The following is a 10342-nucleotide window of genomic DNA, read 5'->3' as shown; positions in this document are numbered from 1 at the left end:
GTGACATCTGTGTTCTCATATTTTCCATTGCTCCCCTCTACCTTGTGTATTTATATTCTTTTTATGTCTCAGAGCTAGCAAACCATATGCGAGGGCTTACGCGCTCCCAGGTCACTCCTGCCAGCTCCCTCACAACAGACGTGGGAGGAGCTGCTCAGAACGCCGGATGAAAAACTACAAAAAGCCCTCGTTGCCTGGGCCGAAAGGGTCGCGTCTCGGGAGGGGCCATTCTAAAACGCGGGCCTGCCAGATCATAACTGAGCAGAGTCTCAATAAAGTTGTTACCACCACCACCCAGGGCGTCTCTGCTTTGTTCAATTGTCATGTTGTTTTTTTTCGTAACCAACTTCCGGATTCTGCCTGCATCCTGCTAAGACCGCATTCTTCACTTTTTCTAGCCGTGGGTTTATGCTACCTTCCCGTGCCATCATCATTAAATTCAGCACGCTCCTCGAGCTTCCTGGCACGTCCTCTCGTTCGAACGAGCACGGGCATCGGTCAGGAAGCAGTCCTAGCGCAAGTTGAAGCTGCAGCTGTTCCAGTTTTTCGTCCAGTACCGATTTATCTCGGTGAGTGCGCGTGCACGCTACATACGCTGCCGATTTCATCGAACCCGTACCCCTGATTTTTCACTGGCGCTATTATAGTTAATGCACGATGGCTTTTATTTTTCAGTCCACTTATGAGACGCGCCATTACAAGAAGGGAGGCTCTATGTAATGAATTTTTTTTCTTCAAGTATTTCGAGGTGGGAAGCCTTAAAGGGACTGGTAACCGATTTTTAAGGGCATAGTTTTTTTATTGCGCAAGGCAAAGCTTACCCTCGCTAGTGTTTGCCCCTGCAGCAGTTACTTCCAAAAGCGCGTGGATATTTTGTAAGCAGATTTTTTTCGATCTGAGCAGCCTCTAAAAAAGTAAGGGTCCCACTCCAGCAACTCTGAGAAGGGAGAGCAATACCGATAGCACACCTCGCAAACTCTGAAAACCACCCATCGTTCTGCTTTCAATGGAGTGAGTGCAACTGTGGTTAACCACCTACATTTTGACCTTTCAGCCACATTTGAAGATAAAAAGCTGGCACAATAAATTACCATTGTCATACAGACCTTTCTTAAATTTGTGTCGCGTTTCCCCAAACCCTATGGCTGGCTGTTCCCCGTTGTCGCTATTCTGTCGATAGACGAGCCAAGCCAACTCATCGGAAAAGAAGGCGAAGGTAGCGCCATTTTTCTGCTCCGTGCAAACCAAGGCCCATGTGCGCATTGTAAGTTACAAAAAGTTATAACGGCAAAAGGTCTACTGCATCTCAATACTAATAAAATGAGCAAGAACCGCGTAGACTAATAGAAGGTCACGTGATAGACCTACTGTGCATCTTAATGTGTTTGCCACGTGGAGCGTCAAAGGTCATTTGTAGCGACTTTTAATGAAGAATTAAGAATAGAAACCCACGTTTGATGAGAAAAAAATATGGCTTGTTTTAACCAATACTCGGTAATCTTTCCATCATCGGGGTGGTCTCGATTCATGTTCTGGGCGGTTTTCTGTCACTTTAATGCATGACAACGTGGACTTTGAGGGACGCCGGGCAGGATTCCTAAGTAATCTCGACCTTTATGTTCTCTAAGGGTCACCCGGAGCATGGATACCAATGTTTTTGCTACCTCGTTTCAAAGATATATCAGATTCTGTTGAATTTCTACAGTGGCCCATAGAGATTTCGGGCCCCCATGGCGCTGAATCGAATCCACGACCTTGTGCTCAATTCTGGAACGCCGCTGCCAGCGCAGTGACTCCGGAATTCATTGACTGAGTTTTTGATTGATATTTATTTGAGAAGTTTACCGAAGACTTATTATGAGAAAGAGAATAATGGGGATGAGCCATGGCTGGCTGGGCAAGTCCGTCTCATTAGCTTATCCTAGTAGCGAGTTCGAAACTTCGGAAATGTCAGCACGGCTTAGCCGGACGCTGAGCTCACTTGGTGGTAGATTAAGTGACATCTAAGTAGTGATCATGATCACACTTTGGAACATGTTGCTGTTGTTGTTGTTGTTGTTGTTGTTGTTGTTGGCTGTGCTGCTTTCAAGTGCAAAAACACCCGGTAATGTTTAGAAAATCTCCATTCTCATTGAGCAGGGGGGAGTGCGTCTTTCCCTGACAACACATCAGTCTCGCCGTTTTGCTACTTCATTGCTATTTAGCTGATGTGTGACCTAGGCTGCCTGGTTTACGGTTGCTTTTGGCAATAATTTGACGTCTTTTTTTAGTTTAATTTAATCAATTGGGCTATGAGGCTATAATACTCCGGTCACTGCAATCCTTACACGACACTGACTGACGTATTTGTTAACTAGCCCTTTAATTGCCAGGACAAGAAAAACTTGGCCTAGAATGTTTTTATTGCTTTATTTCTTTTTTATATTGCTCAAATACACACCAAACGAAATACTAGTTTCTCTAAACAAGTTATGCAGATCCCACGCACTGTGGGAATAAACGAAGCTTTGAGTAATATCGGCATGGCCACCATGAACGCCCTGCCGGGCACGGAGAACGTAGGGCACGCCGAGACGGCGCCCTGAAGCAAGTACTCAGACGCAGCCGCCTCGGTCAAATCCGCAGCCTCGATCAATGCCATATAGTCGCAAAGCTATCGCGGCGGGCACAGACGTGTCAATTTGACGTGCTACCGCTTCCATTGTGTCGCATAAACCCTGCGGTGCGCTTTAATTAATGCGGCTCTGCTTCTGCACGCCCTGCGCATGTTGTCCGCTAGACATATTTTAATGGGCTTTTTTTTTCAGAAATAGAAGAAACGTACCGTACCCTTCCTTGAACTTAAGTTTATCCTGCGTTTCCTCGCCTTCTTACGTCTCCTTTCCTTCATCCCCCTCCCCCTTACGCTTGTATGGAAACTGCGAGCGAAGAGTGTCAAGGCTTTTATTCACCCATTACGCGACTGCCTAACGCTGAGAAGTGCTCTCGCAAGGGCAGCAGAAGATAGCGTCAACCTTTCCTTTTCCCTTCAAGAACCACTTCTCTCTCATGACTACGTTGGTTCTACCCATTCTCTGCCTCCTCTTCCCCCTCCTCTCTTCCATTCTATCTAGCTTCGCTCTGGTCTTGCACGTTGGTAGAAAGGTAAGCGCTTACGGGGGATCACGGATAATTACAGCTGTCAAGAAGCTAATGTGGTTACGTCCGGGAGTTCTAGAGGGCATTGTGTACATTCCACGTGGTGCAAAGGTCCAAACGAGTTTCTCGCGTGGCCTTTTCTCTCTGCCGCGCTCCCGTCATGTATACACGCGCTCTGAACCACCCCCAACGCGGTAGCAACAAATAGCAATAACCCCCCTACCCCCAACTTCTGCTGGAGCCAGACAGCAACAGCAGAAGTTAGAAAGTCGAAAGAAGAGCCATAAAGGCTTCGCTTTAATAAAAGCTAAGCGAGATAGAGTAGGTCAAAAATGAATCTATCTATCTTTTATTTTCTCTGAAACATTGTGACCAGCTGGTTAAAGGTTAATGCATGGTCAAAAACTCGTTCAGTTATGTGCATAAATGAACGTAATAACTGAACTGAACTAACTGAACACGTAATAATAATATTATTATTGTTACGTAATAATAACTCAACATAACTGAACGCACAGACTTATATCTGGGCTTGTCTGGTTTTTGCGGATGTTTTTGTTAGGTCAACAAAAAATGTTGACTTGCCACTTAAAGGTTACGAAGCTAAATGTCTTATTTAACCCGGATAAGATGTCGGCTTTTAAATTCACAAGTCCATAATCTAGCTCATGTGTCGACTCACTCACTCATCCAAACTCAGACGGGCTTCTGAACCTTTAGGTCTGTATAAGCTCAAGTGGGTTTTAAGGGTCTGAGAATGAGTGAGCTCGGGTGAGTATAATTTCGGTAACTGATAGTCCGAGTGAGCCCTGCTCAGTAGCATATATGGTGATTCTGAATGCGAGTGAGCCCTACGCAAAAAAATATATATTTTTTGTGAATGAGTCTGGGCGAGTTGCATTTTATTTGCTCACTCAGGTTCAAATCTTAGTGCCTACTTTGTCTTCATTTCTCGATAAACTTTCCTTAAGTGTCTGAAATTCCTAACCTGCACCCTCATCAATGACACCATCGGTGACGTTTCTAGTGGATAATCAGTGTATTACTTTTCAGGTTCATTCTGTAGGCATGACTTACTACGATCCAGCACTTTACCAATCAGCCTCAGCATATGGCCAGCCGGCGTATGGCGAAACGCCATACGGTCAAGCGTCATACGGCCAGGGGCCGTACGGACAAACGCCATACGACCAAACGGCGTACGGCCAGACGGCGTATGGTCAAACGGCGTACGAATCGACGACGTCCAGCACGTACGGACAGACAGCTACCGCCAAAGGTATATGGAATGGCAATTGCCGTATTCATATTTTATGCAAGCAATGTGTTTGCAAAAAAAATGGAGGAGGCTTAAGCTTCGCCTTTAAGGTTTGAACGCGATAGCATTCAAAGACCCCGTACTGCTTTTTATGCTTCCCAGCAACCTGCAGCTTATGTAACCGTAGCGTTTACAGGGAAACGCTGGCTGCGAACGCTATGAACGAAGGCAAGTTTTCTGGTAGCAACGCGGCCTCTTGCGTGGGTCGGTCTGTTATTGTTCCGCACTTTTAATGTTTCAGTCTGAGATGAGATGACATAAAAGTACGCGAGGGTTGCAATGTGGGCTTGTTGGTAATGCATCTTCAAAGGGAGTATGGTAGCGCGATTCAAAGACGGGACAAGAGAAGACACAAAGGGACACACACAGCGCTGTGTGTGTCCCTTTGTGTCTTCTCTTGTGCCGTCTTTGAATCGCGCTACCATACTCCCTTTGAAGATAAAAGTGCGCTGCGGTTGTTTTTATTACATTTGTTTTTTTTTCATTACATTTGTTTGTCCTCAAAATTCCGAGGAATAACTTTTTAAAGAATGAAAGACAAGGTATCAGCAACTTTGGTGGTAGAAGAGTGGTTGGGTATGCTTCGTTCGGAATTCAGCTCTGAAGGCTTTTCGCCGAGGCGACGTCCGACGCTGGTCCCCGGACCGGGAGGCCGGATGCCGAAGCCGGATTTTCTGCGACCCGGGGCCCTTTACGCCATCGCGTTCAAAGGAAAGGATAGGAGCTTAAAGACGTATATCATTCGCAAAAAAAAAGCACCCCGGAACACAGCGATCTGCACGGCTTCCTTTTGGGATTCGGCGCTTTCGAACAGCTACCTTGGCCAATTAATTTTTGTCAGTCTAACTAAAGGCTTACATTTATAAAGTAGAAGTAGGTCTACAAATTATATTTAAACCATATAATGGGCAGTCTGCAGGGTACGCACGACAGACACAGACAGACAGACAGACAGACAGACAGACAGACAGACAGACAGACAGACGGACGGACGGACGGACGGACGGACGGACGGACGGACGGACGGACGGACGGACGGACGGACGGACGGACGGACGGACGGACAGACGGACGGACAAATTTCATTGGACGGACGGACATCCGTCCATCCGTCCAATGAAATTTGTTTCATTAAAGAGAGGACGGTTAACTCCACCGGCTGCAAGAAGCGGGATTTCGGTTTAGACTGTCACATTTTAACACATGTATAGAAATATTACATATTCAGAACTTTGTACCAAAACAGACATAGCGTTTTTTTTTTTTCAACTGCACCTGTTAGTTCGAGCACCAGAAGCAGTCATTTAAGGAGTGTACAGGCTATGTGAAATCGGTACAATTCTATTGAAACTTCTGCAAAATACCTGCTCACGCAATTGTGGCAGTTTTCATAGCAATGCATTTATTCATCAGTTTGAAATTTTCCTACACACCTCGTAAGCATTGGATAAAGGGGCTTCATAGTAAACGATAAGTGGGGACAGAGCAAAACACACTGTACAGACGTAATACTATACCGTATGAGATTATGCACTTAACATGATATTCAAACACTCTGACATTACAGAAAGATGAAACGCTAGTAGACATCAGTGGGAAAAAGAAAAATCATACGGTCCGTGAAGGAAGCAAAATGGCGAAAAGTAGTAGTTGCTCTAATTTGGGCCAAGTAAAAGACACAAGAATTAAAAAAGAGAAGAGAAGCATCATATGAGAGGTACAAAAGAAAAAAAAACGGTGTACTAAACGCGCAAGAGTGAAAAAAAAAGAAACGGGAAGAAAAACATGGTTTTGCACCACTGTGCAGAAAATACGAGCTTATGAGCTGGTGGAATTTATCTACATTTGTTCCGACGAAATCAGCTAGAGCGACGAATAACCGGATTAAACGGGGAAGTAATGCATCAGCATTGTCCGCTAAGCCTTTTAATGGGCGCAGTAGACAGAGTTGCGACATTGTTTGTAACTGTGAAGCATTTCTTTGCCTCGACGCAGTAAAGTTCAGAGCAAGGTCACGCTAAAGAATGCAGTGACGTTATGATGGCGCTTTCTCTTCGAAAAATGTGGGCCAATCTCAAATAAAGTTCTGTTTAAGTGTGGATATAGTGCAAATTAAGGCCGCCCGCGGCGACAGGTTATGCACGAGAGCGCAGATGTCAGCTCCAACACCAACATGCCGTTTTTATCATGCTGTCGTCATCATTCCGTCATCGTCATTGCATTGTCTTCATGTCTTTGAGATCAATCTTTCGTTGTCCTTTCACCGTAATCTCAACGCCGTTTTTATATTCCCTCGCTGTCACTGCGTTGTCATATAGTCTACATCACGCCGTGCTCGCGCCTTCGTTTTACCATCGTCATTATTACATTGTCGTCATGCCATCGTCGACGTCTCATCGTCATCAGAATGTCGCCGTCATGCCGTGGCGTTCATTCCTTCACTGTCATTTTGTCGTCACGCCTTGGTCGACATATAGTAAATTTTAGCATCGTCATTTCGTTGTCATCATGGCGTATAGTCGCAGTTCCAGCTCCGCCATTCCCTTCCTTACACTATTTTCGTCAATCCAATGTCATCAATCGAATGACGTCATCTCGTGGTCGTCACGTGGTCATCATCGTCACAGCATCGTCGCCAATCCGGGCAGCGTCGCCACCCCACGCTCGTCGCGCTTCTTCGTTACGAGAACACGCCGTCGTTCTTGCGCGTTCTATGCGACCGCATGCGACGAAATCGCACTCGTCCGGGCTCTTAGAACCGAAGCGGCGAGAGATCAAGCTCGGCCAACAAGTAGTTACGTGCCGTTACGTGCGGGAAGTGTTGTGGCGTCATCATAAACACTTAGATCGACGCGCGCGGCCTCTATCGAGGCGAGGCGCTATACACGAACCAAGTGTACAGGACGCGATGTGTTGGTGTCACTGACCACTTGTTTGCCGGAGGTGTTGATCTAGGAACTTGCAAGTGCGTCTGGTATTTCAGTCCGCTGCTATCCGTGATGCGTAGCATCCGTACGTTTGAAGAAGCATGAAAGAAAGCACTTAGAATAGCGCTTAAGAGGAAGCCTTTCCTCGGCCTCAACTCCGACGCGGCCTATTCAAATACATGTAAAACGCAAAAATGCTTTTCTGAGATAACGCCTGGACCAATTTTAATGAAATTTGTTGTATTTGAAAAAGGAAGTTAAATTCTCGTGACTGTTGGAAGCGGAATTTAGATTTAGGGCTTGAATATTGTGGGAAGCGTTTCAAAAATTCGGAAGATCGAAAGATATAGACGCACGACGTTAATAAATTAATAACTCGGCACCAAGAACAGATATCATGGTTCTGTAAACGGCATCCATTAGGTCATTTAAAGCGAACAAATTTGATATGTAAATTTATATTTTGCGTGAACTTGTTACCTTGTGTACAAGGGTTCCGCAAAGGCTATATTTACATGTTACTGAATTTCTCTAAGTTCAAGTGTAACATATCAATTTTGTCCGCCATAGTTGTACTATTAGATGCATTTTAAAGAATCATGATATCAATTTTCCTTGTTGAGTTACGCAGTTGTTAACTTCATAGTTTCGTTTTGTGACTATTTTTGATTTTTGCGAATTTTTAATAAAATATTTAGGAGCGATATAAAAAATTCGAAACCAACAGTCACTATTTAAGTGTTCCTTTTCAATGCAAGAAATCTTGTCAAATTCGGTGCAGTGATTGCCGAGAAAACCGAATTCTCCTTTTACTTGTATTTAGATAGGAGCACCCGAGCTAAAGCTTCCTCTTAAGAAATGAATGCTTTGCCCATAGATCTTGGTCATATGTATTTTTCAGAAATGCTTCGCACGACATATCATCGAGGATTGTTTGAGCCTTCTTTCTTTTTCTATTTCTCATTTGCGCAGTTGTATGAAGTTTTAGTTGTGTTGTTCCTCTGTTTGCAATTTCCGACAGTTATGAAATATTTCATGGTTTAAATAAAAAAATTTGTTCCTTCGGGTCAGTGACTTTAATTTTCTATTTCTTTTAAATGCGAACGACATCAAATTCGGTGCAGTGTAACAGAGCGTTACGATTTCTTCGTGTTCATATATAGCAATATGAGGTAAAGGATCCTTTCAAATCACTAGAACATCAGCACTGAGTTGAAAGCAGCGATCTTACCTGGCAATGCACCCTAGAAACGCATGCGCAACACACTCAAATTTTCTTTTCCTTACGTTTTTTGTTGTTGTTGTTGTTGTTGTTTCAGACGAGAAGGATGACCAGTAAGTACACCCTGTCTCTGGCAAGCAGTTCAGCGTAAACGATGCATATTGGTATCCTTCTACGGACAATGTATTCTCCCCCCTTCCATTCAGCGATATGTCAAATTTCAAAGGAAACACCAGATGACTGTAAAGTGAAATTAACCCAGATGCTTCGTCTGCTTGCTTAGAATAAATGGCCGATAATAATATAGGAACGAGCCAGTTATCCGAAAGACACACTGCCGCGCAGGTCATCAAAATCATAGCTGCAGTAAACGCACCAATGCGAATTAGATGACCCAGACTATGCTAATTAACTTTGTGTTTCACGACGATCATGCCTCGCAGAAGGACGGAACGCACTTAGCAAAATAATGTTAATTCCAGACTGCTGTTTTTCGTGTGGCGTAGTTGTTATAGGCTTTTGTTCGCCTCAAATTTTTTTAGTCGTTTTATATTGCAAATATGCCGCGGTCCTTGTCAAATAAAGCCGAAGCGGTCGCCGTTGCAAATCCGCGAAATTGATACCTAACCAAGAACTCCGTCTGACAACTTTACTGACAAGTTTAATCACCAATAGTCAGGAAGCGGGTGCTTAGGAGGTGAGCACACTGCATGTGCCTTTTAGAAAACACACGTCATTTACGCCGGGTGAATTCACGAAGTAATTAAGTCGATTTAATTCCAACGCGCGCACGCTTCGTTTGTTTACACAGCCGGAGCTTCGCCGCGGCGGCAACAGCCGTGTGCGCCACGATCGTCTTCCTCATGTCAATGTGCGCACTGATCGTGCTCTTCGCTTTCAATTCAGGTGAGCATTTTGTTTCTGGGTCCGAGTAGAACATTACAAGATTTGTTACATACTCGTACCACATGTTCTTCAACGTTAAAGAACCCCAGGTGGTCAAAATTTCCGGAGTCCTCCACTACGGCGTGCCTCATAATCAGAAAGTGGTTTTGGCACGTAAAACCCCAAATATTATTATTATCAATGCTCACTAGGCAATTTCGTCGGCTATGGCTGAGCGTACCGCTTAGCGTGACAGATAATCATCAAGGATGGTTCCTGCCTTAATTTTTTTCTCCTATTTCTGAATAACGGAGTTGTTGGGTGCTACGAGTCCTTTTATGTCTTTTTTTCTTTTTTGCGAATGCCTACGTTTTAAAATATATTCGATGGTATGACTAAAGAAACAAGTTCCTACTGTAGGGAAATTGTAAGTTTATTTTTCTTTGAATGCGAACGTCATCGTCAGGTGGAACATGAAACGCTTGAACATGGAGTTGAATGCAAGCATGAAATTCTGCTAAGGAAAAACAATGTAATAAATCATTTCAGTAAAGACAGCCTGCACAACAATGGTATTTTATGTGGTGCACAGCGAGGTTTGATGCAAACTTCGGTGTGTTAGTGTGTCTGGTCGCATTTCCCTACTGTTCTTTTTTTTTGCATGAGGAGTCTCCCCCCCCCCCCCCATACCTCCCAATGATCCCAAAAATAGCCAGCACATCTATTTGTAACAGATATTACCGTTCCTTTAGCGGTGCAATTTATAATATGTTGATATACGTAGGGACCTATTTATGTAAATCTTAGGATTGGCATGATATGATTAAAATGTTCATGCTTGGTGCTCGAAAT

General features: G+C 44.2%; 1 long non-coding RNA gene across 1 annotated transcript; it reads left to right on the top strand.

The window, feature by feature from the left end:
- The first annotated feature begins 434 nt into the window (after positions 1 to 434).
- On the top strand, positions 435 to 9509 carry LOC139048590 (uncharacterized). The gene is made up of 4 exons (XR_011507785.1): positions 435 to 569; positions 4192 to 4417; positions 8703 to 8718; positions 9417 to 9509. It is a non-coding gene; the product is annotated as an uncharacterized lncRNA (long non-coding RNA).
- Positions 9510 to 10342: the final 833 nt, after the last annotated feature.

This window comes from Dermacentor albipictus, chromosome 8 (assembly GCF_038994185.2).
Source record: "Dermacentor albipictus isolate Rhodes 1998 colony chromosome 8, USDA_Dalb.pri_finalv2, whole genome shotgun sequence".
NCBI lineage: Eukaryota > Metazoa > Arthropoda > Arachnida > Ixodida > Ixodidae > Dermacentor > Dermacentor albipictus.
Note: the sequence above shows the minus strand (reverse complement) of the source record. Positions and strands in the feature narration are given on the sequence as shown.